General features: G+C 55.7%; 1 protein-coding gene across 1 annotated transcript in view; it reads left to right on the top strand.

The window, feature by feature from the left end:
* The window catches only part of RBFOX3 (RNA binding fox-1 homolog 3), a 371,870-nt gene that overhangs the window by 79,703 nt on the left and 267,036 nt on the right, over positions 1-25,131 (top strand). Inside the window, exon 2 of the mRNA XM_033090062.1 lies at positions 16,123-16,276. The gene's annotated coding sequence lies outside the window, so the exon portion shown is untranslated. The remainder of the gene's footprint in view (positions 1-16,122; positions 16,277-25,131) is intronic.

Here is a 25,131-nt window from a genome sequence, read left to right as displayed (position 1 = left end):
TTCCCGCTGGTCAGCTCTTGGGTAGGTCAGCCCTACCCCCTCTCACCCGATTTTCCTGGTGGCCCAGTGCAGACACAGTGGGTCCCACCACCATGGACATGGAGCAGCACAATCCAGTATGGTGGCCACGACCACCCGTGGCTGCTGGGCACTGGGAACGTGGCAGGTTCGGGCTGAGGTGTGAGTGTGAAATGTACATGGGCCCAAGGACTAACGCAGGACAGAGAATGGGAAATCTCTCATCGATAATTTTTATATGGATTACATGTACAAATGATATTTTGAATCTATTGTGTTAAGTAATTTTTTTGAAAACGTGGCAACTAGAAAATGTAAAATGATACACGAGGCGTTCGTGGTATTTCTTCGGGCAGCTCCAGAGGCTGGGAGACACTCTCGGTGGCCTGTGTCAGCTGTAGGCCAAGGGGTCTGGTTTGTTTGCTTTGTCAGAAGGGGCTTTCCAAGGAGACCCTGTGCAACGCCAGGAGACCTTTGCCAGGGCGGTGGTATGTTTTTTCTGGAAGACCTTCCTGGACCCAGTGGATAAGGGGGTGGGCGGACGGGCCTCCCCTCTCAGCATCTGGGTTCTGCGATGGGAGCAGAAACCGGTGCTTTTTGGGGCTGAGCCAGACGTGGGGGAAGGGGGGCAGGAGTCACCAGCAGCAGAGGACAGAAAGGGGAGATTTGAGCTCTTGGGGCCACAGAGACCTCACTGCCTGAATGGGGGTCGGGTTCCAGGTTGGAAGTGGGAGCTAGAATGGTCACAAAAGGCTACGTTTTTATTGGGCTTAGAGGCGAAGGATTGTAATATCAGTTTGCTTTTTTATAATAGTTACACATTCAAAACACTTTTTTATTGTGATAAAAGATACATAAAATCGACCTTTTTAATCAATGTCCAGTTCAGTCGTAAGTACATTCCCGTCGTTGTGCAACCGTGACCACTATTTCCAGAATATCTTCACCTTCTTAACCAGAGACTCTGTGCCCCTGAAACACTAGGTCCCCACTCCCCATCCCCCAGCCCCTGGCACCACTTCCTGTCTCCATGGACTTGCCTGTTGTAGGGACCTCACCTAAGAGGGACCATGCAGTACTTGTCCTTCTGTGTCTGGCTTTGTGTCACTGAACACCGTGTGCTCAGGATCCAGCTGTGTTGCAGCACGTGTCAGAGCACAGCTTCACGTTTCTAAAGCCCTTTCAGGTAGCGCCTCTCACCTGTTCCCCCATACCCTGCAGACAGGTTGCATTGGCCCTCGGCTATAGATGAAGGTACTGAGGTCGTCCCCGAGCCTCCCTGGGACGTGCCCGTGGTCACAGGGCCTGTGCAGAGGGGTGACGACTGGGTTCTCTGGCCTTCCAGGCTCCGCCCACTTCACCCTGGCTGAGTGACACTGGCACGTCCATGGCTTTGCCAACACACCCCACCCACCATTTTAATAGTGACTGTTATATAAATAGGAAATGAAGTCGGCTCTGGAAGAAAATCCTGTTGCTTTAAGTATCTCCCCGTTTTCCCTCCCCGCTCCCTCGAGATGAGAATAAGTCCAAGTGATGGGACAGGTCACTTTATAAATACTGTATAACCTAAGATGACGGGGCCAATTTGAAGCCTGTTGACAGTGAGGCTTTGAAGGACGGGTCCCAGGCAGGGTGCGTGCGCGCGCGGAATACAAATCAGTAATTCATGAGGAGAAGGGCACGTTATGCAAATTCAGGGTATTGGCTTTGTGTCTGCGACAGTTAAATTCTAGGACCCCTGGGGGGAGGGGAGGCTGAGCTGCAGGAGTCCTCCCCCGCTCGGCGCTTCCAGCTTCCAGCTCGTGGCTGTTGATGACAAGGAGTCGGCAGAGGGGACTCAGAAACACGAGTGGCCTGTCCCCAGTGGGTCCAGCTTCCTAAAGCTGTGGGACGTCTCTGTTCTCTGGTCGCCGTGAGGAATGGCCTGAGTGAGTGCTGCAGAGGCCAGAGAGTCTTCTGACGGCAGCGGGATGAAGCGCCCAGGACCTCCCAGCACCAGGTGGGGGCGGGGTGGCGGGAGCCCACCCACTGGACTGGCTAGCCTGTCTTCAGAGCAACTCGCGTGGGCCAGGGTGTGTTGCTGCCCACCCTCCTGTGCATTTAGCAGCTCGGAGGAAGACAGCACCTTGAGGTTTGACCCAGGTCTCGTTGTAGTCATAACCATGAAGACTGACCTTTGAGCCCTCCGCACTGGGCCCAAGTAGGAGCGATTTACGGCAAGTGGATCGTGTCGGCTCCCAGCGGGCCTGCAGGAAAGGGCTGCAGTGCCCCCGTCACAATCCTGCTGTCCTCTTAGCAGCACCATCCGAGAGTCCACCCCCCAGAGATTATGAAGATTGTTACCTTGCATTCCAAGTAAACAGACAGACACACAGACAGGTAGACAGACAGATTGCTGCATCGGCGCCCGCATTTCCAGGCCATGGACAGCCGAGCTGAACTTCCCGCAGTTCTCAGTGCTCTGCCTGGGCTGTGAGCTGTGATGTCACTTCCTGTTTCCAATGAGGACACGGGCTGTCGGCAGGGAAGTGAGGCTTCACGTGATCCGCTTGCAGAAGCCTTTCCTTCTGGCTTTTAGGAGAGGTGTAACCAGGAGTCCCAGAATGTCTGCTATAGAGGAGGAGGGAGGAGGGGAAATGGAAGGGCAGCGGGTGTCCCAGCGATTCCTGCCGAACAGACTACCTCCAAGTCTGTTGCTTAAACAACACTTCTTTCTTTTTAGTGCTCACAAGTCTCTGGGTCGTGGGGGGTCAGTGATTGTGGCTGGGCGCCCTTGTGGGTCTGCAGATCGGCTCGGTGGCTCTGCTCCAGGCTGAGTTGAGCTGGGGCCGCTCTGCCTCTCACCCCGTCCTGGGACCGAAAGCCCACCCATGGCAACGGCAGAGGCACAGGACTGGTGGGAAGATGCAAGGCTGCTTCTGGCCTCGGCTTGGACATGCTTTCCATCTCTTCTGCCTTATCCTATTGGCCAAACAAGTCTCAGGCTCATACGAGTATAGGGTGGCAAACAGGACCCCACCTCTTTAGCAGGAAGAACTGCAACGTCAAATGGTGAAGAGTCTGAAGCTCGGGAGGCAGAGTCCATACTCCAGACCATGGACAGCTGCGCCCACCACAGCTGGTGAGGAGACGATGGGCGCCGCCATATGTTTGGTGCTTTCCATGGACCATCACCAGACTAAGCACTTAGTGACCACGATCTTATTTGTTTCTATAGTAACCCAATAGACAGTTACTATCACCCCACTTTATAGGTGAGCAAAATGAGGTTGAGAAAGGTTATGTGATTTGCCCAGGGACAATGACAGGGGAGCCAGGATTTCATTTCAGTCGAGGTTTGTCTGACTCCCAAGGACGGATGTTGTACCTTTTAGTCTTTGCAGCCCCACAGTCCAGCCCTTGCCCCTGTCCTGGGCCTTCTCCTCCCCTTACTTTGTGGGTGGGTGGATGGCTAGATGGCAGATGGGCGGGTGGCTGGGTGACGTTAGCCTCTTTCTGATGTGTCCTCCTAGTTTCACCAAGCCTGGCTGCGCCTGGGGAGATTTCCTCTCCTCTGGAGCTTTCCATGAGCCAGATGTCATCTGCTGGGTTATAAGAATGCCACCCCAAGGAGCTCAGAAGGAAAACATGGTCCTAGGAAGGCAGATATGGCCAGGATCCCTCAGGGAGAGCAGACTGGAGGTCATATCAGCGTCCCGGTCGGCCTGGGCTCATGTAGAGGCGCCGTCTCTGCCAGACCGTGGCCTGTCCCTCATGCCCAGAAGACAGGGCAGGAGGTGGGCACCGGAAGCAGAATGGGAGGGGGAGCGGGTTGTGGTGGCGCTTGCTTCCTGTCCTGCCCCTTTCCCGTCCACTCTCGTCTGTTCCTCATTGTCAACAGCTGTCTTAGTCGTGGCCCTTCTGAGCCCTCCCAGGCGTAACTTCTGCTGCTTCCGGCGGGGGATGGGGGCCCAGACCAAGACCAGGGTCTGGTCACTCCCAGGGGGGAGGCCTCGGAGTCGTGCAGGCCCCTCTCCGGATCTGGGCGTGTCTGCGCAGACTCTGGGTGTTTGGTGGCTGACGAGGGGCCACTGGGCCCCAGAGGGGCACGGGAGCAGCTGTAGGTGTGCCCCAGCTCTGTGTGCCGGTGGGCAGGGTGCAGTGGGGGCACCCCCTCGGGTACGAAGCAGTGGAAGCCAGGCCTGCTCCCAGTCCCTGCTCCACGGCGCACGGGGGCCAGCGGGGGGCTGGGGGTGACCACGGACGCTGTCAGCACCACACCTCCTCCCTTTCTCTTCTCGCTGCAAGAGCGCTGATGGCTGTGGCCTCCCTGCCACTGCTGGTGGGAGCCCCCCGGGGCAGGGCTCCCAGCCCCGAGTGTGGGACGCACGTGGTATCGTTACACTGGTATTGCTTCTTCCCAGACATACTGACTGGACTCCTGTCGCTGAGTCTGGCCAATCGAAAGACTAGCTGGCTGGTCTGTGGCCTGAGGGACCTGAGAGCAGCCTGACTCGAGATCCATTGTCAGTCCAGGAGCTGGGTTTCTTTTTTAATTAAAAAATTCAGAGTAATTTATGTACTGTGAGATGTATAGGTCTTACTACAGTTCAAGGAACGTTGACAAATGTATGTACCTGTATAACCATCACCTAAATTGAGATACAGGACCTGCCATTTTTCCAGAAAGTCCCTTGTTTCCGCACAGGGGTGCTGAAACACCTGGATGGGGGACGCGGGGTAGGCAGGTGAACCCAGGTCTTAAGCTTCGATCTGAGCGGGGCTCTCATGATGGCCTCGACCGTCGCAGGCCTGTGAGAGCCCCGCTCCTGGGAGTCCACGGCCTGGCTGGGAGGGACGGGCAGCCAGGAGAGGAGTCGGAGGCGGAATGGGCTGGGCCAGATGATGGGCTCAGCCCCCTCCTTCACGCAGGCCGGACTCAGGTCACCAGGAGATGTCAGTGACCTTCCACGTGGCAAGGGCTGTCCTGGAGAGCTCCCAGGCCTGGGCGGGGCAGATAGGCATCGAGATTCCCGTGACGGTCTGTGAGCACCTGAGACCGTGGGTGGGAGGCCCTGAGGTGGGCATCACTGTGCCCCAGCTTGTCCAGAAAAGGGACTGCCGCCCTGCCCTGGGTGGGGTTACGTGTCCTGCCAAGAATCCGTCTGTTCGTGGCTTCGGCCTTCCGCCCCCTTGCTGCAGTCTGTCCCAGTTCGCCTGCTGCGCTGGGGAGATGGGGACAGCTGAGGAGGTGCCCACAGGACCAGGAGAGCTTTCTCCCTGTGGCTAGAATTCTCCCGAAGCAGGGCTGCCCAGGGAATTCTCTCAGAATATTTGTGCAAAGCAAATGTCATGGTACCTGGCAATATGTATATTTGTAAAACACATAACTGTTTCTGAGTTGTCTCAGGCTGGAACTGTGGGCGGGTGTGCTCTGTCCAGGGAGGGAGCTGCGGCCCTAGGAGAGGAGCACTAACCCCCCCAAGACACAGCCAGGCTGTGGGTAGCCCCGGCCCCCTGGGTGTGCAGCTGACATGGCAGTCTCAGCCAGTTCGGGACCTCAGGTCCAAAAGAGGACCTTGGGGGAGGCATCATTCCTGCACCTGTCAAGCCAAGGGGTGAGTCTCCACCCAGGCCCGCTGGCTTTTATGACCCAGGGGCGACAGCTCCCCTCTGACCTTCCAGGGGCCCCTCTCATTGCCAGCCCCCGCCCTACCTTGAAAAGCCAGTCCTGGCAAAAGGAGAGGGAACGCGAGGCTTCTCTATTCTCACCCTCTCCGTTTCTCTCCACTTTCCAAAAATCAGAATCCTACTAAGGTCAGTCCCCTGCGTTTGTGATGAAAAGCCAGTGATGGGAAAATGGTGGCTATTGAACGTCAAAATCCTGTAACCAAATGCCGTATGTCGCCGTGCACACACCGGCACGGCAGAGATACACGGAACAGCTTCTGATCGTGGCTGCTCTGCTGCCGGCCCTGCCCAGGCTGCTTGTACCCGCCCTGAGTGCCTCCCACCCAGCCCCCTCCCACCCCTGCCCAACTCCCTGTGCTTGGGCCCCACACTCTTGCTCCCGCCTGCACCCCCTATAACCCTCCCCACCTTTCTACACCCCCGTTGTCCTGCCTGCCCCGTGCCTAGTTCCCAGGTGTCTGCACCCTGTGTCCCCCGTTACCTCCCTGCAACGTGGCCCCTTTGCCCCCCTCACCTTTCTGTCCCCCAACACTGCCTGCCCCCTGTCCCCCTGCTCCCATCTCCCTGCCCCCATTCCTCTCCTCTTCCCACTCACCCTCCCTGCACCTCCACCCCCTGCGCCCCCTTCCTCCCCTCGCTGCACCCCTTCTCCCTCTCCCCTGCTACTCTGACAAAGGTACACCTCTCTGAAGCTTTGGAATTCCCATGACCTCCCTTTGTCCCACCCCCAGTGGTGTTGGTGGCCCCTTCCCATGGCCCCTCTGGGGAGGCTTCCCTGAGGCCTCCTGCCTCAGCCCGTGGGGTTCCCCTGCCCGAGCCCCCTCCTGTGTATCTGCTTTGCTCTTTTGGCTCCTTCAAGCCTCTGCTCTGCTGTTATTCCTTCAGAAAGTGGGTCACACCCAGCCCACTTCCGCCCTTCCTGTGTCCACAGCGCTCTGCGTGTCCCCTCTTTAGTGCCAAACAGAGTGTCTCGTAATTACCTGTTCAAAGCATGGCAGTGCGTGCCCTTGCTCCCGCCTAGGCCCGAGTGCTTTTCAGGTGAGGACCAAAAGGTGGCGCCATCACCACCTGTGTGCTGGTGGTAGTCCCTTCATGGCTGAGCTCCTGAGGAAGGAGACACTGTGCAACTTGCCCTGGGCCTCCCAGGCAGCGGGGGCAAGGTGGGGGGACAGTCGGCCTCACCCTGGCGACACCTCCATCAGCCTGCTAGCTTCCCCACTGGACTCTGAGCTGCTGAGGGCCCTCGTCGGATGTGCCCTCGGTTCCCACCACCATGTAGCATGCTGTGGCACAGGCTCTCCGGGTTTGTTGCTACCTGGAGGAAGGACGGTGGCCGCTTGGGCTTCCTCCAGACTCTTCTCCAGGTTTAGGAGGGTGGGAAGAGCCCCTGGGTCACCTTCAGAGTCTTCTCTCTTTGCTCAGCTTCCCCCCCAACCTGGCTGTGCTCTCCTTCATGCCAAGGGGCCCTGCTGCCCGGCGTGGCTTGTCTACCAGGTAACCTGGGCACCAGGTGAGACTCGGGGTTTTGGCCTTTCCGTTCATTCACTCAGTCATCCATTCATCTAGCAAACATCTGAGAGCCTAACACACGTCACGTGCTGGCTTTACCGTGGTGAATAAAACATATTTCCCAGCGCTCATGGACCATGGTCGAGTGAGGAAACAAATTCAAATATAATTACAGTTTGCAACAAGCACCATGAAGGAGAACAGGCAGCCACGGCAGAAACTGACAGGGGACTCGGGTGGGGACCACGTGAGCTTGGGTGGTCGGGGAAGGCGTCTCATCGCAAGCAGCGAGTGAGAAGGTCTCATCTAGATGGCAGGGTCCCTTAGAAGCCCGGTCCTGCTGGACTTGTTTGAAGCGTCTGATCCTTCCTTCTGGAAACAGTCTCCGTGGGCTTCTGTGGTGTTTCCCAGGCTTGTCTTCCTTCTCTTTTGGGGTTCCGCTGGTCCGTCTTCCCAGGTGTCTCCCTCACCCACTGACCCCTGCTGGGGCCCACGTGTGGCCCTTGTCACCTGTTCTTTGCTCTCTGTCTTATCCATGCACGTGGCTTCAGCCACCGTGTATATGTATATTTTTTGTAATCCCTGCATTAATTATCTATTGCTCTGTAATAAGTCACACCAAAATGTAGTGCCTTCAAACAACAGTTATTTCCTAGCGTACAGTTTCTGGGGTTCAGGCATCCGGGAGCGGCGTAGTTGGGTGCTTGTGGCCAGGGTCTTTCCAGAGGTTGAGTCAGCACATCACATGCCCAGAGGTGTACTCACACGGCTGGTGGCTGGAGGCCCGAGTTCCTTGTGTGTGGCCCTCTCCTTCGGCTGCCTGAGTATTCTTGTGACATGGTGGTCAGCTTCTCCCAGAGTGAGGGAGCAAGGCCGAGCCACGGTGTCTTGTACGCCGAATCTCGGCGTCGATGCACCGTCACTCCTTCCACGTTGCGGGGGTTACACAGACCAGCCCTGCTGTGACATGGGAGGGGCCTATGCATGGGGCCGTTGCCTAGGGTCGTAGCGGCCATTGGAGGCGGGCTGCCACAGTCCCCAAGCCTTAGGTCCTAGCACCCAGCCACCCACCAAACATCCGCTAGACGTCCCAGCGGCGCTCTGGGAGTAACGTGCAAATCTGAACTCAACCCCACTAGCCTTGAAAAATCGTGTTATGTAGTTGTTCATACACAGAAGTGTACAGAATAACAGTGGACTGAATAATATAATAAACCACATTGTCAACCCAGCTGAGGCCCCCATCGTGCCTTCCCTGAGTCGTGTCCATCAGACTCACCCATCTCCGCCGGCCCTTTTCTGAGTCTTCATTTCTCACTGGCTTGCTGGTGGCAGCCTCCCGGACGAATGAGATTCCTGCGTTGGTCTTCACCCTCTACTCCGTCCACCTCGGCAGCAGAGCACCTTCCTGACACAAATCTGCATGGTGTCCTACCTACAACCCTTCAGGTGGCCTTTTAAAACTCTTGGCCTGGCATTCCAGGTGCTACGTGGTCTGATTCCTGACTTCGCGTGTATCCAGCCGCAGACCTCATGCTCTGTGGTTTGCATTCCCCAGAAGACAGGCCACTGGTCCCTCCGGCCCGGCTCTGGACCTGCTGCTTCCTCCTTTCCCTCCTGGAGTCTTAAGACTCACTCCGGGCTGGTCACCTCCTCTGGGAAGCCCTTGCTTCTCCACATGAGTTTCCACACATCCTCCTCCCAGCTCTCTCATCGGTACTTCATCTGTTCCTTCTGTCCCTCAGACATGTGGAGCCAGCACCTGTCACGGGCCAGGCACTGTTCTAGATGCCGAGAACACGGCCCTGAGCAACAGTGATGTCTGCCCCATCGAGCCTGCCAGCTCGTGTGCGCCTGTGTCCCATGTCCGCTGGGATTTTCGGTTTATGTGTCCTCTCTCCCTCTACACTGCGAGCCCCTTGAGGAGAGGCCCATGTCATGCTCTTCTCTGTCCCCAGCATCTAGCATAGCGGGGACTCGATGGGTGTTCAATGCAGGAAAGGTGCTTTCTGGATGGGCCCTGGAGTCCCCGCGTGTCTGAAGCAGGCCTGGTTAACCATTTGGCCACTGATTTCCTAGACACGGAACAGGGTGGTTTGGTGAGGGGGGTGCAGGGAAGTGGGCAGGCGAACCCGAGAACTCTGTGGGTCATGTCCTTGGCAGGTCCGTCTCATCAGGAGCCATAGCTGGGCTGGAATTCTCCTGTGTTTGGGGAACATTTCTGGTTTGGGGCCTGGAGTCCCTCAGACACTGGTCCCAGCCTCACAGCAGGGGTTCTGGACCCCTAGCTTGAGCCCGGCTGTCACTAGGGTCACACATCGTCCAGCCTTTCCTCCAGAAACTGCTTTCCCCGACCTTGGGGAAAACTGCTTCCCAAATGACACCCCTCTATTCGAGAGCTTTAAACACAGCGCAGAGGACACATAAATTACATAAGGCCCTTCCCATGCTGTTACATATGCTGAATAATGGAGCAGCTCAACAATACCTAAAGGTACACTGTATTATTAAAACTCACTGGTATTAAAAAAAGAAGAAGAAGCACAGCTACAGTAAAATTGTCACAGACTCCCACCAGATGCCAGAATAATAAAACCCAAATTATTTTTGCTGGAGTCAAGATTCATAAGGCATGAGGGGAGTCAGGAACGAAGCTGGTTTTACAAGAGTGGTTGAAAAATGGGAGGAGGAGGTTCATTTATTCAGAATATTACATATTCCTATAATCTTTACTACTGGAATGAAACGCTATGTGCTGGTTAAAGAAATAGCAAGTTTCGCTTTTGAGTCCCATTTGAAACTCCAATTTGGTTGTTGGCTTATTTTTGGGGGGCAGCAGAGACTGAAGCAGAATGAGGGTGATGGGAAATTGAGGAGAAGATGCCAGCTTCCCTGACAGGTGCCCAGAGAGGATGGAAGAGTGGAGATGGGGGAAGGCGTGTTGGCACACAGGAAGTTGCGGGTTTCCGAGGAAAAGGAGAAAAACAGTGCTTGCCGAACTGTGAGGCGGGCTCAGTGAGGACTCCGTGTCCTAATGGTGTGGTTACCGGGTGAGCACCTGTGTTGGCGTTGGACAGCTTGATGGATCTGAAAAAGGAGACGCACGTCCTTGCCATTACTCGGCATTTTTCCGTTTTATTGCGATGTAATCGACATCTAACTGCATATTAGTTTAAAGTGTACGCCGTAAGGATGTGATTGACATACGTATATATTACGAAATGACCACCACAACAGGTCTAGTTAACATACGTCTCCTCACAGTTACAGTTTGTTTTCTTGTGATGAGAACTTTTAAGATCTACTCTTTTTTTTTTTATTGTTTATTGGGGTGACATGGTTAATAACACGTATAAGTTTCAAGTGAGCAATTCGATAATGCATCCTCTGTAGATTGCATCGGGTGCTCACCACTCAAGGTCTGCTCTCCCTCCGTCACCATATATTTGACCCGTTTTACCCTCTTCATCTTCCCGCCACCTCCCCTTCCTCTCTGGTGAGTGAGTGCCTACTGTTGTCTGTGTCTATAAGCTTGTTTGTTGCTTTCAGTTTTACATCCCACATGTGAGTGAAGTCATATGGTTCTTGTCCTTTTCCATCTGACTTATTTCACTTAGAATGATACTCTCAAGCTCCATCCGGGTTGTCCCAAATGGCAGTGTTTCCTCCTTTCTTATGGCTGAGGAATAGTCTGTTGTATCTACATACCATGTTCTTATCCAGTGATCCATCGAAAGACACTGGGTTGTTTCCATGGCTTGGCCACCGTGAATGATGCTGCAGCAAACATAGGGGTACAGATATCTTTGCTAACATGTTTTTCAATTTTTTGGGTAGACACCCAGAAGAGGGATTGCTGGGTCATCTGGTAGCTCTGTTCTCAATTTTCTGGAGCAACCTCTATACTGTTTCCCATAGAGGCTGCACCAGTTTACAGCCCCACCAGCCATGTGCGAGGGGTTCCTTTTCCCCACAACCCTCCAACACTTGCTATTCCTTGTGTTATTGACAGCAGACATTCTAACAGGTGTGACGTGGTAAGATCTACTCTTAACAACTTTCAGGTATTCAGTACAGGGTTATTAACTACAATCACCGTACGTGGGGTATTGTACATCACACCCCAGGACTTATTCATCTTCTAACTGGAAGTTTGGACTTTTTGACCCTTCTCACCCATTTCCCCCACTCCCACTCCTGCCTCTGATAACCGCCAGTCTGTTCTCTGTTTCTGGGGCAAATCCTTGCCACTACTCTGAATTTCTTTTAGTTTCTGCCAGGCAGAACTGGAGGACAGAAAGGTTCTCTCTGCACTGAAATGAATCAGTGAAGGTGTGCTGCGGGGAGGAAGGCCCATTTCTAAGATGTGTAAGTTGAGTCCCCTGGGATTTCTCAGATGCCATTTCTTGAGTCCCTTTGGAATCAAACAAGAATGTAGGCACCTCTTTGGCGATATTAGTACCTTCATTAAAACAAATAAAATATCACAAAAACCCAAAACTTGACTTCTGAAGATTTCTGAGGCCTTTGGGAATTTTAATGATACACGTTACTGGACCACATACTGCTCACCACACTTGACTTCCTTCTTCATTTATTTGTTCATTTAACAAATGTCGGCTGATTACCTACTATGTGCCGTGGGTGCTGGGTGCTGGGAGCACAGTGGTGAGAGCAGAGACCAATGTGGGTCCATCCTCGTGGGACTAAGCTTAGTCTTGTTTCCATGCTGCTGCTGCTCATTCCCACGTTCTCCTCCCCCTTCCTCCCTCTTTGGTCCTGTCTTGTCTGTCATTGCTCTCCCTACCCTTCCCTTCCCCCCTTCCCCTCCCCCGTCCTGGATCAGCACCTCTGCGCGGCTCCTCAGGACAGAGTGAGCCCTGTAGGGGGCAGATGCCAGGGACACTCAGAGACAAGGGAGGGACCCACTGCTCGGTCCCTGGCAGAGCTGGAGGTGGGGTAACCGCTGGTCAGGAGGGCTGGGCTTTGAGGGGGCCAGAGGGGCCTCGTCACCCACAGAGGTCTGTTTTGGCAGTAGCCTCTGTTGGGGCCTGTGCCCGTTTGTGTGTTGGCTTATTTTTTTGCAGAAGACACTTTTTCGGAGTCCAGGTGTTTACTTGTCCATCTTCTTTCCCCAGTGGCAAGAATCTGCCAGGAGGCGTTCTGGGGCTGGCGCACCAAGGCTGCTGCAGCTTCCTGCCTCCTTGGGAGCAGAGCTGGGAGCTGGGCTGGCTCAGCAGCCGCCTGGGCGGGAGTGGCCTGACTGGGTCATGGGCCAGGGAGCCGAGCTGACAGCTGAGATGTGGGGTGGGAAGGCTCTTTCCTGTTGTCTGCTGAGACCCCTCCCACCCACGACGCTTGCCCTTGCCCTTGCCCTTGGCTGGACCACAGCTGGCATTCCCATCTCCAGGCCCTCCTCCTGAATCACATCCTTCCAGTACCACCACCCTGTGCAGCCTTCCTGGGACACTTACGCTTCTGTGGACCCCCAAATTATTTTGAGGGCTCCCATGGCTAAAGTGAGTGAGCAGGCCCCAGAGCTTGAAGGTCAACAGCTGGAGGCTCCCTGTGTGCCTCCTGTGAGGGGCTACCTGCTCATCAAAGCTGGAACGTGGGGCGCTGTCCTAGGCACATTGGGGGGCGCAATAAATGGTTTGGTTTGAAGCGTGAGGAAGAAGGCGTCCCTCCCACGAGCACCCCACCCCTTCGCTGCCGGCTGGGCTGCAGGCTGTAACCTTGGCCATGGGCCTGACATTCTGTGTGCCTCTGCCACCTCCATCTGGAGCCTCCTCTCCCGCCCATCCCTTAGGCTGGAGGGCTGTGGGCTGCGGTGGGGGGCGGGGAGCCCGGGGGGCTGAGCCCCTGCTGTCTGGTTTTCCTTTTCTTTCCCCCCTGTATGGTGGAGCCAACCTTGGGGGCTTTGAGAGGGGTTTCGGGGTGACTTCATCGTTTGGCCTTCTCCTCCCACTCCAGTCCCTCCCCCAGGTATCCCGGGAGCCCTTGGGAGCCCTGCGTTCCAGAAACCCCTGCAGCGGGTGTGGGGGCGGCGCGGGGGCCACGGACCCGGTTCTGAGCTGTGGGTGATGGATGGTGCGTCCTGCTGCCAAGTAAGGAAAAATGTGCCATTGCAACTGGGGACAAGCTGTTAAATAATCGCCCATTCAGTTCGGGTGGAGGAAAACAAAACCAAGCTCGGCGATCAGTGGATGGGGGGAGGCCGCAGGGCTAGTAACCCTCCCCCATCACGGTCGCGCCCCAACGGCCCACGTCCCCACCTGTAAGCACAGTGCTGCACCACCCGCAAAGTGAAATGACCTCTGGCTGAGCGTGGCTTCAGAGGTGAGGCTGCGGAGGTGGGGGCCTGGGGCCCCCAGCTCGGCCTGTGGGAGGGGGTGCGAAAACATTCGCTCTGGGGAAGGTGGCTTGGTTTCAGGAGCCGTAGGTGCCGCTCAGTGTGCGGGGATGGGAGGCGTTGGAGGCACGTCTTGGCTTCCTGTGTTGCCTTCTTCCCTCCCTGTCGGCGCGTCCTCTCCTTTGTCACTGTCCTTCCTGGGTGTAGATGCCAGGGACGCTGGACTGGGTGCCTGGTTGGGCACCATCCACATCTCCACGTCCCTCCTGTCCCAGCAGCTCTGGGGCAGTGAATTCCAGCCCTTGCCTCTGTGCTGCCTCCTGAGAATCCCACATTTCGTTCTAAGCAAAGCCTGCCTACCTGCCTCTGCCCCGTCAGTGTGGGTCACCCCTAGAGCCACCCGACCTCGGCCCCTCCAGCTCCTTCCTGCCCGAGTCCCTGCACCGGCCCCTCTCATGGCATTCAGCCCACACTGTAGGACAGTCAGGACGCTTGCTTTTACCCCTGAAAAGTGGCCTCGTGGAGCTTGGGGCCATTTGCATCCCCTCGGATACCCAGCTCCTGGCACTGCACAGGGCACAAATGGTCACTGAAAGGGCAGTGGTGCCCAGGCATTCTTCTGCGGTTAGTGATATTCTGTGAGGTTGGCGCTGCCATTTGGGATGTGGGTGGTGCTGTCTTAAGTAACTGGATTTTAGAAAAAGAAACTAAGTGCTATTTTTTTCTTTTTCTTTTTTTAAAGCTCTGTTGTGAGACTTCTGGGGACATGTCTATGGGAGCCTTTCCACTGGTCAGGGGGAGGGCGCAGCTCACGCACTCCCCGGCCAAGCTGACCTCACGACTCTGCCCCACAGCCAGTGTCCCCGGGCTGATCAGTGCACCTCTGAAAGGGTCTTTGTGTCCCACCTGCCTGATGGCACACACACTGGGTTGGAATAAATTAAGAGGAGCAAAAACTTCCAAAACCCAGGTGCCTCCTCCTACCCCCTACAAAAGGCAACCAGCCACGGCCACTCAACAAACAGAAGCAGCCAGCCCCCTCTGTTTCCTGGGAATTCCTTCTCTATTGATAATAGGACACTATTCTAAATAAACAGAAAGTGTGAGTGCAGGAGAATGAAAGTGGGGTGCGTTCATTCATTCACTGGGCGACTGGGGAGCTCCGGCTAGCGTCAGGTGTGACCTAGGCAGTGGGGAGAGAGTTGTGAGGGATTCTGATACAGGTGCCTGCCCTCAGGGTGCTGCGTGGTGAGGGGCAAAGGCAACCGGAAACAAGTGTGTTTGTGTGAGAGCAGCTGAGCTAAGTCCCGGGCAAGTTCAAGGGGAAAAGGGGAAGGAATACCAAGGGGAGGGGTTATTTCTGATGGGTTCTTCTGCTCCCGGAGGCCTCACTGGAAAGGTGCCATGTAACAGAGTTCTTAGGGAGGAAGGAGCAAGCCACCAGTTCTGTAGGGAATGGTGTGTGGACAGAGTCCCAGAGAGCAGTTTCCAGGCTCTCAGCCTCACGTGGAAAGGTGCTGGCTCGGGTAGTAGATGGCCGTCCGCTGTAATCAGATGGCCATCCGCTGTGGCCATCAGCTGTTACCAGCTAGCCATTAGCCACTAACATAACTGCCGTGGCTACGGTAGGGGGTTGGTTGGTTGGCAGAGAAGCGGATGGCAGATTGTGTGGATCCTACTTCCGTGTCTCGCCTGGCCGCTAGCGAGACTGGGGTGCAGGAAGACCCCCGTTGGGGTACTGGTGGATGTTTGCTTTTGTGTCTCGACCAGCTGCCAGCGAAAATATACTCCGCTATCTGTGGCTCCTTGGGTGTTCCTTTTTGGCCTCACCATATCTTGTGTTCTTGTGCGGGGAGCGGGACCAGAGACCCTGCATGACAAATGGCGTTCCATGCGACATGAGCAGGTGCAAAGGCAAGGGGACAGGGACAGGCAGGAGGCTTGGGGGTCTGGGGTGGGCATCACAGGAGGAGGGCAAAGCGGCCCAGCAGGAGGCGAGACGCCTAGGGTCCCGTGGACAGCCGGGGACTTACCACGAAGCGGGGAACCCCCGGGCCCCACGCAAGACCCTGCATCTTATTTTTGCATTTATCATCTTGTCGTATTTTCTTAGAGGGTCCCCCAAATCATATCAGCTGCAGGGTCCCAAATCCTGGCTTCATCTGGTTTGGAGGCCACTGTAGCTACTCCCGGTGAAATAGGATACCACAGGAAGGATGCATCTTGAGAGTGACGTCACCCAACCAATCATTTAAAAAGAGAGGGAGAAGGGGATTGTGGGAGCGATGGCAGCAATGGATCCTGGATTTAAACTGGGCGTGAGCAGGAGGGAGTGTGAGACAAGATGGCACAGTGAGAATTGTTGGGGTCGGGGCATCACAGCAGGAGAGCAGGTGAGAGCCAGCCTGCACTGGGCTGCTGGCAGTAGGGTCCTAATGATTTGTTTTCCACAAGGTTCGTCTTGCTTTGAAGCTGCCCTCTCTTGTTTATTAACACCAATGTTTGTTTTATACCAAAAAATGGATGTTTGCTTCAAAGGCAGTTAAAATATTTCCTTTCTTTTCCTTCAGGTTGAAGGAAACTTCCTTCTGTCTGTGAGACCCTGAAGCTTTTTCTCGCTGATACTCACCCGTCCCAGCAACCCTCCACCCTGAGGAAGTTCCAGCAAGAACCCTAGTAGGGCCTCCCAGCTACAGGAAAACACACCTCACCTTCCTCCACCAGGTAAGACTGCGCTGCCCGCCACAGCTGTCCTTGGAGTTTACATTTGTGTTGGAGAAACATTTTACTGTGGAGATTTTATTTTATGCAGAGGACTTGCAGGGGCGTCCTGCTTGTGGCAGTTTGCAGATCATGATGTCTTTTGTGGCTCCAGGGAGTAGGACGGGAGAATTGGATCCTCTGGAATTCATTGGGTGGAATTTTGTCAGGGTCGGCTATGCTCTGTGCCCTGAAATCCATCAGCCTGGCTACGGAAGAGTTAAGCTCGGAAGGGAGGGGGGACAGGGCATAGTGTCCCCTGTCTGGGACCAGCACAAAACGACAGAGGCCAAGGTGGGGCCTGGCCCTCCCCCGCACGGTGGGCTCAGATTTCCCTGAGGCCCAGAGTGGCTCCAATGCCTTCATCTGGCTCGGAGGGGACCCAGTGCTCGCCCCATCCCCACCTCGAGCGGATGGGCTGCACTTCCCCTCTGGCACTAGCCACCCTGAGTTAGTGGCAGCCGTCCGAGGCTTAGGGCCCATCTGCCTGAGACTGCCCCGTGTCAGGTGCCAGCCACAAGTCTTGGGGGCCACTTGCACTTCTGACTGACTGGCTGTAAATTCAGGGATTCTTACGACTCCTCATAGCACGACTTGTAGTACCTAGGAAAGCACTAGACTTAACGATTCTGGTTTCATTACAACAGGTGCTCTCGTAGGACGAGGTCTGGAAGGGCCCCGGATTGCAGCTTCCGCGCCCTCTCCCTGTAGCGTTAGGACAGGTCACCATCCCAGCACGTCCACTGTCCAGCAGCCACTAAGCTCCTGAGCTTTGGGTGGCGTGTTTTATTGGGGTCTTATTATGTCACGGGCTACATGACTGGTCTCTGTCTGCAGCCCCTCCCATCCCTTGAGTTGGGGGAGGGGAAGGTTCCAGCCCTCTAGTCACCGCATTACCCCGGCCTTGGAACCATCTGAGGGTCCACCTGAGCCGCCGGTCAGCACAAAGTCAGGTGTGATCAAGGGACTGGGTGTGAATCACAAGAGACACTCTTGTGGGAAGCACAGAGGTTTCAGAGGCGACCTCGCAGGGACCTGGGACAGAAACCAGACAAACTCGTTCTTACCCACCGTGAAGTCCAGTGCAGCCCACTTCCTGCTGTGAAAGCACAAGGTGGCCGGAGAGACGGGAACCCGGTGACTGCAGCCGGCTTGCGTGGTGGCCCCTTTTCCCAATGATGCCAGCAAGAATTCTGGGCAGAGCGAGCAGGGCACAGGCTGGTCTCTTCTCGTCCTGAAAAGATGCCCCCAGAGTCGGGGAGTCCGAGTCTGTACCTGACACTGGTGCGTCTCTGCTTCTTTTCTTTTGATGATGGAAGTGGGGTGTCGTCCCTGCCCCAGGGCATTCGTTCAGGGGTGCTCTTCTTGCCGTGGGCCTGAGGACACTGAATGGTCTGCGACAGTCATGCCACCTGATGTTTGACGTGGGAGCCCTGGTGTGGGGGCTGGAGACGCAGCGGAATCCAAGCCCAACCCCTCCCTCGTTGTTTCTGCTCTCGGGGGCCGTGGAGGATAAACGAAGGCCCCCTTACACTCGCATCGCGGTGACACGGCTGACAGGAAAAGTGGAGTGGGCAGAGGCGATGGAGAATGTGGAGTAGGCTGGTCACGCTGGGTGGCCACGCAGGCCCAGGGTGCTGAGAATGTGAGCGGAGCCTGAGGGGAGGAGGGGCGCACAGGCCTGTGGGAGGAGCAGCCGGAAGGCCACCGGTGGCTGAGCAATAGGGAGGGATGGAGGGCCCCCACCCCAGGCCTTGAGGCCAGGCCTACGGAGTAGGACTTTGTCTCAGGATGGTGGAGCCACCAGTTTGAGGTGTCAGAGGACCATGTGGCCTTCTGTGTGGGGAACAGCGGGGGAGGAAGGGGGTGGCTGCTCCCCAGAGAGGCGTGGCCGCTGGAGACCTGGGAGGAGGAAGTGGGGCATCTGGGGACATGTTTCAGAGACATTTTAAACAACTCCCCTGTATACTGATTTCACCCCATTTCCTAAACCACCAGGGACCCGTTAGAGATCCTGGAAAGGAAGGCCGTGCACCCCCACCTGTATTGGGACAGCAGCAAGCCCATATGACGTTTCAGTCCCACGGGACCTTCTGAACCCCGCCACTCTGCGGCAACCCCCAGCGTTGCATAAAACCAGTGCTGGGGTGCTGGCGTCTGCAGCCCCCTTTCCTCTCCGGTGGGCTCTCTGAAGCACCCATACTGGAGCCTGGTTTGGGGCTGACCTCAGTGCAGGCCAAGTGACCCGTGGGGTCACGTACCTCCCCCTAAATCTTGGGCTCCTGATTCCAAGCATGAGCATGTGACCCAGCTTCTGGGGGAGGGGCCGCAGAGCTGGACACCCACGGGCAGGTGACCCCTCGGAAGTTGCTTTTCCTTTTTGCTTCCTTAAAGGAGGTTCAGGGCCCAGCTCACCTTTCTGTGGGGTGAGAACCAGCGTCTTCCTCAAAGGGCAAACTTGGGGTTATCAAAGCCGAAAGCACTAGACGGGCTGGCTGGTCCCTGATGGCGGGTCTGGGAAATTCGGGGCTCAGCGGGGTCCTGTGCAAGCGCCTGCGCGCACCCACTTTCCAGGCCCACAGTGGGGTCCTGTGCAAGCGCCTGCGCGCACCCACTTTCCAGGCCCATGCGGACAGCAAAGCTCGCTCTGAGACGTGAAACAGGAAACGTGTGTGTTTGGAAGCCTTCCTCCTTCCAGGGGGGCCAAGTCCAGGGTTGAGAAGCATCAAAGGGGAGACCCCACGCCCTGCTGCCCTGAACAGTTTGAAGCCTACAGAGCAAGTTGGGCTCTGTGTTTCGCCTTGTAATCCCCGTAGGGTCGGCGGGTGGTGGGACTCTGAAGACGGAGGGTGGGCCAGTGTGCCAGCTCCTCACCCCCTGCAGACACCCTCCCATCCCCAGTGGAGCCCTCCCTCTTTTCCATGGCACCGGATGCGGGCTTCAGAGGGGCTGCCAGCCCCACCCGAGGGGCGCCCCAGTGCGTCCAGCTCTGACATCTGGGAAGAAAAGCAGGGTGGGAAAGCAGACCTCCCCGGCAGTTCCCCTGCCTCCTGCGGATGCCCCCAGACCTCACCACGAGCAGTGGGCACGCCTGCCTCAGCCGCCTTCGCTGGTGGAGTCTGCAGGAGAGCCCGCCCACTTGGGGTGGAGGTTTGGGGGCTGACAGTGAGGGGGAGGAGCCAGTGTGCGTGCACCTGGAGCGCCTGCACGTGCCCACCGTCCAGTGCCGCTGCAAGTGCAGTGTCCCTGGCCAGCACTTCCCGTGAGAACTTTGGGGTCAGTGACGCAGAAACGGTGCAGGGAAAAGCCTGCAGGACCTCCTGTTTGTGCGTGGCGCACGCACGTGGATTTGGTGTAGCTCCCCTCACATGCAGAGGCGCCCTTGTTGACATGGGGGGGGGGTCAGAGGAGGGCGTGGAAGGAAGCTGCTTCCACCCAGTTCATTGCCCCAGCCCTGGCCCACTTCCTCTGCCTTGGAAAGGGCCTTCTAAATCAGATCCCATTGGAAAGCTCACCCTTTAAATATGGATTCACTTGGGACTTTATGGTAAATTCTGAGTCCCTGTTAAAAACGTGGATGGAGGCTAATCTCAAACAAAATTTGTTGCGTGCAGTGGTGGAAGTCTGGGGCAGATGGGTGCTTCAGAACCACTGGGAGGGGACCTGCATGGCACCCGCTGAACAAAACCTCATGGAGGGCATCCGGCACTCTTCCCTCCTGATCCTCCCCTTCCTCCTTCCCCTCCAAACCAGGCTGCTGTGCCTGGGGTCACCCCTGCTGTTCCTTCTCCAAGTGCCTTTTGGATGCGGGAGCACCATTGTTCTGCCCTGAGCTCTGGCCCCGCAGAGGGAGAAGGAGAAAATCCACGCTAGAGTTAATTCCTTTTGCCCAAGAAGAAGGGCTTTGCTGGGGCCAGGGGTACTTTTCAGCTAGTTTAAAATGGCCACCACCAGGGGACAGCATGTGACCCATGTCAGGGCAGGGTGTGAGTGTGTCGTAGCTGTGCAGTGGGCCCACTTCAGGTGGTTGTCCCCCCCACCCACACATTAGAACCTGCCCGGCTACCCTGGCCCCCACTCTTGGGGATGGACCCGCGCAGTCCCAGGCGACCTCCCATAAATCATCAAGAATGAGCATGCTTCCCGCGCCATCCATCATGTCCCGTCTCTTGTCTGCTTGTTTTTAAAAGCTGTTAAACTGGAATCCATCACGCGGCACCCTTGGGTGGCTGAGCTGAAGCCAAGGCTGCCCACATCAACAATATTGATACACGTGGAGCATCCCGAGCATGGAGGTAACAGTCTCCCGGTGGTGGGAGAGGGACAGTGCGGCTTGACCTTGCTACGCCAGAGCTGCCGTGTTTCCCCGAACATAAGGCCTGGCCGGACAAGCAGTTCTGATGTGTTTTGGAGCAAAAATTAATATAAGACTCAGTCTTATTTTAGTATAAGACCGGGTCTTATATAATATAATATAATATAATATAATATAATATAATATAATATAATACAATATATAATATAACATAATACCGAATCTTATATAAGACCCAGTCTTAAAGTTAATTTTTGCTCCAAATATGCATTAGAGCTGATTGTCCAACTAGGTCTTATTTTCCGGGAAACATGATAATAGGATGTTTCTTTGACACTTGCAGCAAACACATTCCCGCCACGCAGGGGCAGTCTTGGCTGCTGCTGGGTGGAACAGGTACCACCCACCTGAAAGATGCTGCTGGCGCTCCTTCTATCTCAGAGGGTCACCCCACTTCTCAGAGGGGCACCTACTTCTCAGAGGGGTACCCTACTTCTTCTTGAACTTGATATCTGAATTTGGAGACTGGAGGTTGAACTAGCCTTTGGAAATGTGGGTCCTCCCAGGAACACCCATGGTTCCTCTCGTATTGCTAAATGTATTTAGAAAAGAAGATTCGGGAAGGGTCTCGTGAGCAGCTTTAACCCTTCTGAACATGTTCCACTAGGACAGGTTCTGGGGACATGGCAACGAGGAAGGAGGAGGAGGAGAACCTGGAACCCTCCTGCTATTGCCCACCCCCCACCCCTTCTGTAAGGAAGTGAGGAAGGCCTGGACCCGTTTTCATTGTGGTGGACTCTTCCAGGCTCTTGAACATCCACCTAAATGACCAGTGCTGGGTTTGCGTCCGAGCCTTCTGTCTCTCCCAGACAGATGTCACAAACCTCGATGGCATTGGTGATATTTTGTCCCATCTGCTTTTGGCTTCTCTGCTATGTGTTTCTTTGCCCCGTTATTTGTTGGGTGAAGGATAAAACTGCTTGTTGGCACTGGTGTGACGTTTCTGCAAAACTAGGAGAGCGGGCCAGTGTTTGTTTCTCGGTGCCTTTTGAGCTCTGAGTGAGCCGTCCTGAGGCTCGGAGGGTCGGGAGGGCGCTGTCAGCGCGTTCCCCTCGGAGCTGGAGCGGCCCGATTAGAGCCCATTAGTCACTCAGTGTGTTACAGCATTAAGAACAATTAAGGGTGAGAAGAGTTTCCAGATGTAGCTTCAGTGCTGGAGCTGGAAGCTCTGTTGGCTGCTCCCCAGATGGAATCAGTGTGAGAAGAGACAGGCAGGGATCGGCAGCATCTCCTCGGAGCGCCTGGTCCTCGGGCCTCCGTGGCTCGGCACCACCGGCACCACCGGGATGGGCGCTGCGATGGTGAACCTGGGGGCGGGGCTCCAAATTCAGGTGCTCTGCGGGAGTGTCCGGGCCGCTGCAACAAAGGTACCTGGGCCAGGGGCCTAAAACAGAGTTATTCTCTCATGGAAGCCCGAAACCGAGGTGTCAGCAGGGCCACACTCTGTGTCCCAGGCTCTGGGGTCACTGCGATCTGGGCGTTCCTTGGCTGGCACGGGCTTCGTCCCGGCTGCTCCATCATCACACGCCTTCTCCCGTCTGTCCCTGTGTCCTCACATGGTTCCCCCTCTTTGTGGGTCTGTGTCCAGGTCTCCCTAAGGACATCAGCCATGGCATGAGGGCCCACCTGCTGTAGTAGGACCTCATCTTAACTGGGTGACATCTGCAAAGACCCTAAGTCCAAGTAAGGTCACAGTCAGAGGTTCAGGGGACTTAGGATTTCAACATGTGCTTTTGGGGGACACAATTCTACCTACTCGATCCTTCAAGACGACTGGAGAGAAAGACGAATCGAAGGGACTGAGACCTCTGCATGCTCTTCGTTGCTCATCTCAAGGTGTTACCCCTCTCCCACGGTACTGGTTTCACCCAGACACTGGGATGCTCTGTCCAACTGCTGTGGGTCGTTCTTAAGACAATGAGAAGAATGTAGCTCTAGGCCGATCGGGAACTGAGGGCCAGATGGCTGGAGTTGTCAGAGCAGACAGAGCTTTTCATTGGCTGAGATCCTTTCTCGTGTCCCCAGTTTGCTCTTCTTCTCCACCCACGTCCCGCCATCCCACTGTTGAGATGGTCTTGAGAGCACACTAAGAATTAAAAAGCCAGACCCCAGATCTAAACCTAAAAATAGTTGGTGCTGCTAGCCTGTGCACACTTTTGTTCCCCGCATTGGGAAGGGAGATGTTTCAGAGCAGCCTGTGGGTGGGCGGGCCAGCGAGGGTCTCTGGAGGGCTGGAGAGGCCGGAAAGAAGGGGCTGGAAGCAAAAGAGCAGGCCTGCAAAGCTGAGGGAGAGAGACCTCCAGGGAGGGTAGTGGGGGGTACATATATGGTCAGGGCACTTGGGGGTCCTGGAAGTTGGACATGTGGTGTGTGTGGAGGGAGAGGAGGCCAGCTGGACAGGAGGCATCCATCAAGCTGACAGTGGGGGAGTGAGCCCGGAACTGGGGGGGCCCCCAGGATGCGAGAAAGAGGAGCAAGTGATACCACCAGGGACAGGAGGAGTTGAAGCAGAAAGCGTCCTGGGTCCAAGCTGCTCTGAAGTTTGCAGATACAAAAGTCAGCTGTGTGTGAGCTGGCCTCTTGCGCAAAATGTTCCGTCTTTACGTGGAAACCATCCGTCTTCCTGTGAGACTCTGAGCCGTGGCTGACGAGGGCCTTGTCTTTGGGCCCGGCCAGTAAGTGGCTGTCACCACCATCAGCAGCAGGCAGGTGCCTGGAGGGGAAGGAGGGGCAAGCTTCATGCTTCAGGCTGTGTTGACACACGTGTGCCCCCCTCGTATCCAGTCACTGCGGGACTAGGGACTTACAGGAGACATCCTGGGCCAAGAAATAAGGGCGTCACCCAGAGGGTGACGCTGGTCTCTCTGGTCTCACGGCCAGACGGCACCCCCTGAGCCCCTCGGTCCGATTCCATAGCATCTTCATTTTGATCGTCTGTATGGACACCCGGCCGGGAGGTGAGCTCCCATCAGAGGGCGAGTGGACGAGCAAGAGTTTTTATGGATTGGCAGCAAGGTTTTTATCCGATTTGCAAAGGTGCAGTAAGAATTCCCAGGCCTAATACTTTCAAAGACATCTGTGCTCTGTGGGCAAAGAACAGAAAGGAAGTGTCAGCAAATGCCTCAGGAATAAAAATTAATTTAGCAGTAGAGGTCAAGACAAGCCTAACTATGTTTTGCCTCTGTGTGTGTGTGTGCTCACGTGTGCGTGTGCTCGCGTGTGCACATGCAGACGTGGAGGTGGAACAGAGTCCTTTTTCTCTTTTTCCTTGGGGTCGGTGGGGAGGTGGAGCTTGGACCACGGTGCTTTTGAGTGACCTTGTGTCTGAGTGGCTGGACCTGCAGCTGCCAGTGGGGGTGAGGCAGGGTGTCAGCAGCCAGAGGACTTGGGAGCAGCCCGCAGCCCAACCCAAGTTCACCAGAGATCAGATCACGCTTCCAGACAGCTTCACGGGGACCCAGGCATGTGCCTACCATCTCTGAAGTAGGGTGAAAGCTTGGGGACTGTCAGCTGACATGGGATGACGTGTACGTGCGTGCTGTCGTAGCCAAGATCCTTGTCTCCAGGTGCCGTGTCCCGTCCCTGGGACTCCTCCTAGCGAGCCCTGAGCTGGGTTCCATGAGGCATGAGCTCTAGGTGACTGATAAGCACACGGCCATGCACAGTGGCTCTCTGGGGACAACACGCTCACGACACGTGTCTCCTGTGATGCAGTTCAGAGCTACTCAGACTGAGGTCTGCAGACCAGAGCCTCCTGTGAGCTGCTGCCCTCCCCGGCACCCCCATCCCAGTAAGATGACAGAGAAGCTGAGAAGAAGCACTTAGGGTCTTTTACAGCAATTTTGGAGCAAAAGAGTAATTTTCTATCTGTTGAATCTAATAGTAAGAAATTGGAGTTTGTATTTTGTATGTTTTTTAATTCCGTTTTCTAGTAATTCCTTTTTTATAGCTCTTCTTGTTTTTGAAAAACAAAAATAGAAGTCTGCAATGAACTGGAAACCAAACAATGAACGCTTCAGCACAGTTAGAGAAGCACGTGGCAAGTGCGCACCTGTCAGAGTCACAGGCGCGGAGGCACAGCTAAGCCCCGCTGTGGACCCGGCACCCAGAATCGGTCCCGGTTTGAGAGTGCGCCGTGGTGACGCTCGGTGTCTGAGGGGCTCTAGTCTGCCGGGGCTCTTTGCCAAAGCACCACAGACTGCGTGGGGACAGAAGTGCATGTCTCAGTCCTAGAGGCTGCGCGGCCACGTCGGGGGCTCAGGGCTGCTCCTCCCCAGGCGTCTGTCCTTGGCGTGTAGACGGCGTCTCCTCCGTGTCCTTACACGGTCGTCCCGCTGCGTGTCTGTGTTCTAATCTCTTCTCATGAGGACACCAGTCAGACTGGGTTACGCCCCCCTCCCCCCACCACATTTAACCTTGATCCCCTCTTTCCAAACACAGCCGC

This window comes from Rhinolophus ferrumequinum, chromosome 21 (assembly GCF_004115265.2).
Source record: "Rhinolophus ferrumequinum isolate MPI-CBG mRhiFer1 chromosome 21, mRhiFer1_v1.p, whole genome shotgun sequence".
In the NCBI taxonomy this organism is placed as follows: Eukaryota; Metazoa; Chordata; class Mammalia; order Chiroptera; family Rhinolophidae; genus Rhinolophus; species Rhinolophus ferrumequinum.
This window is presented reverse-complemented; position numbering and strand designations above follow the sequence as displayed.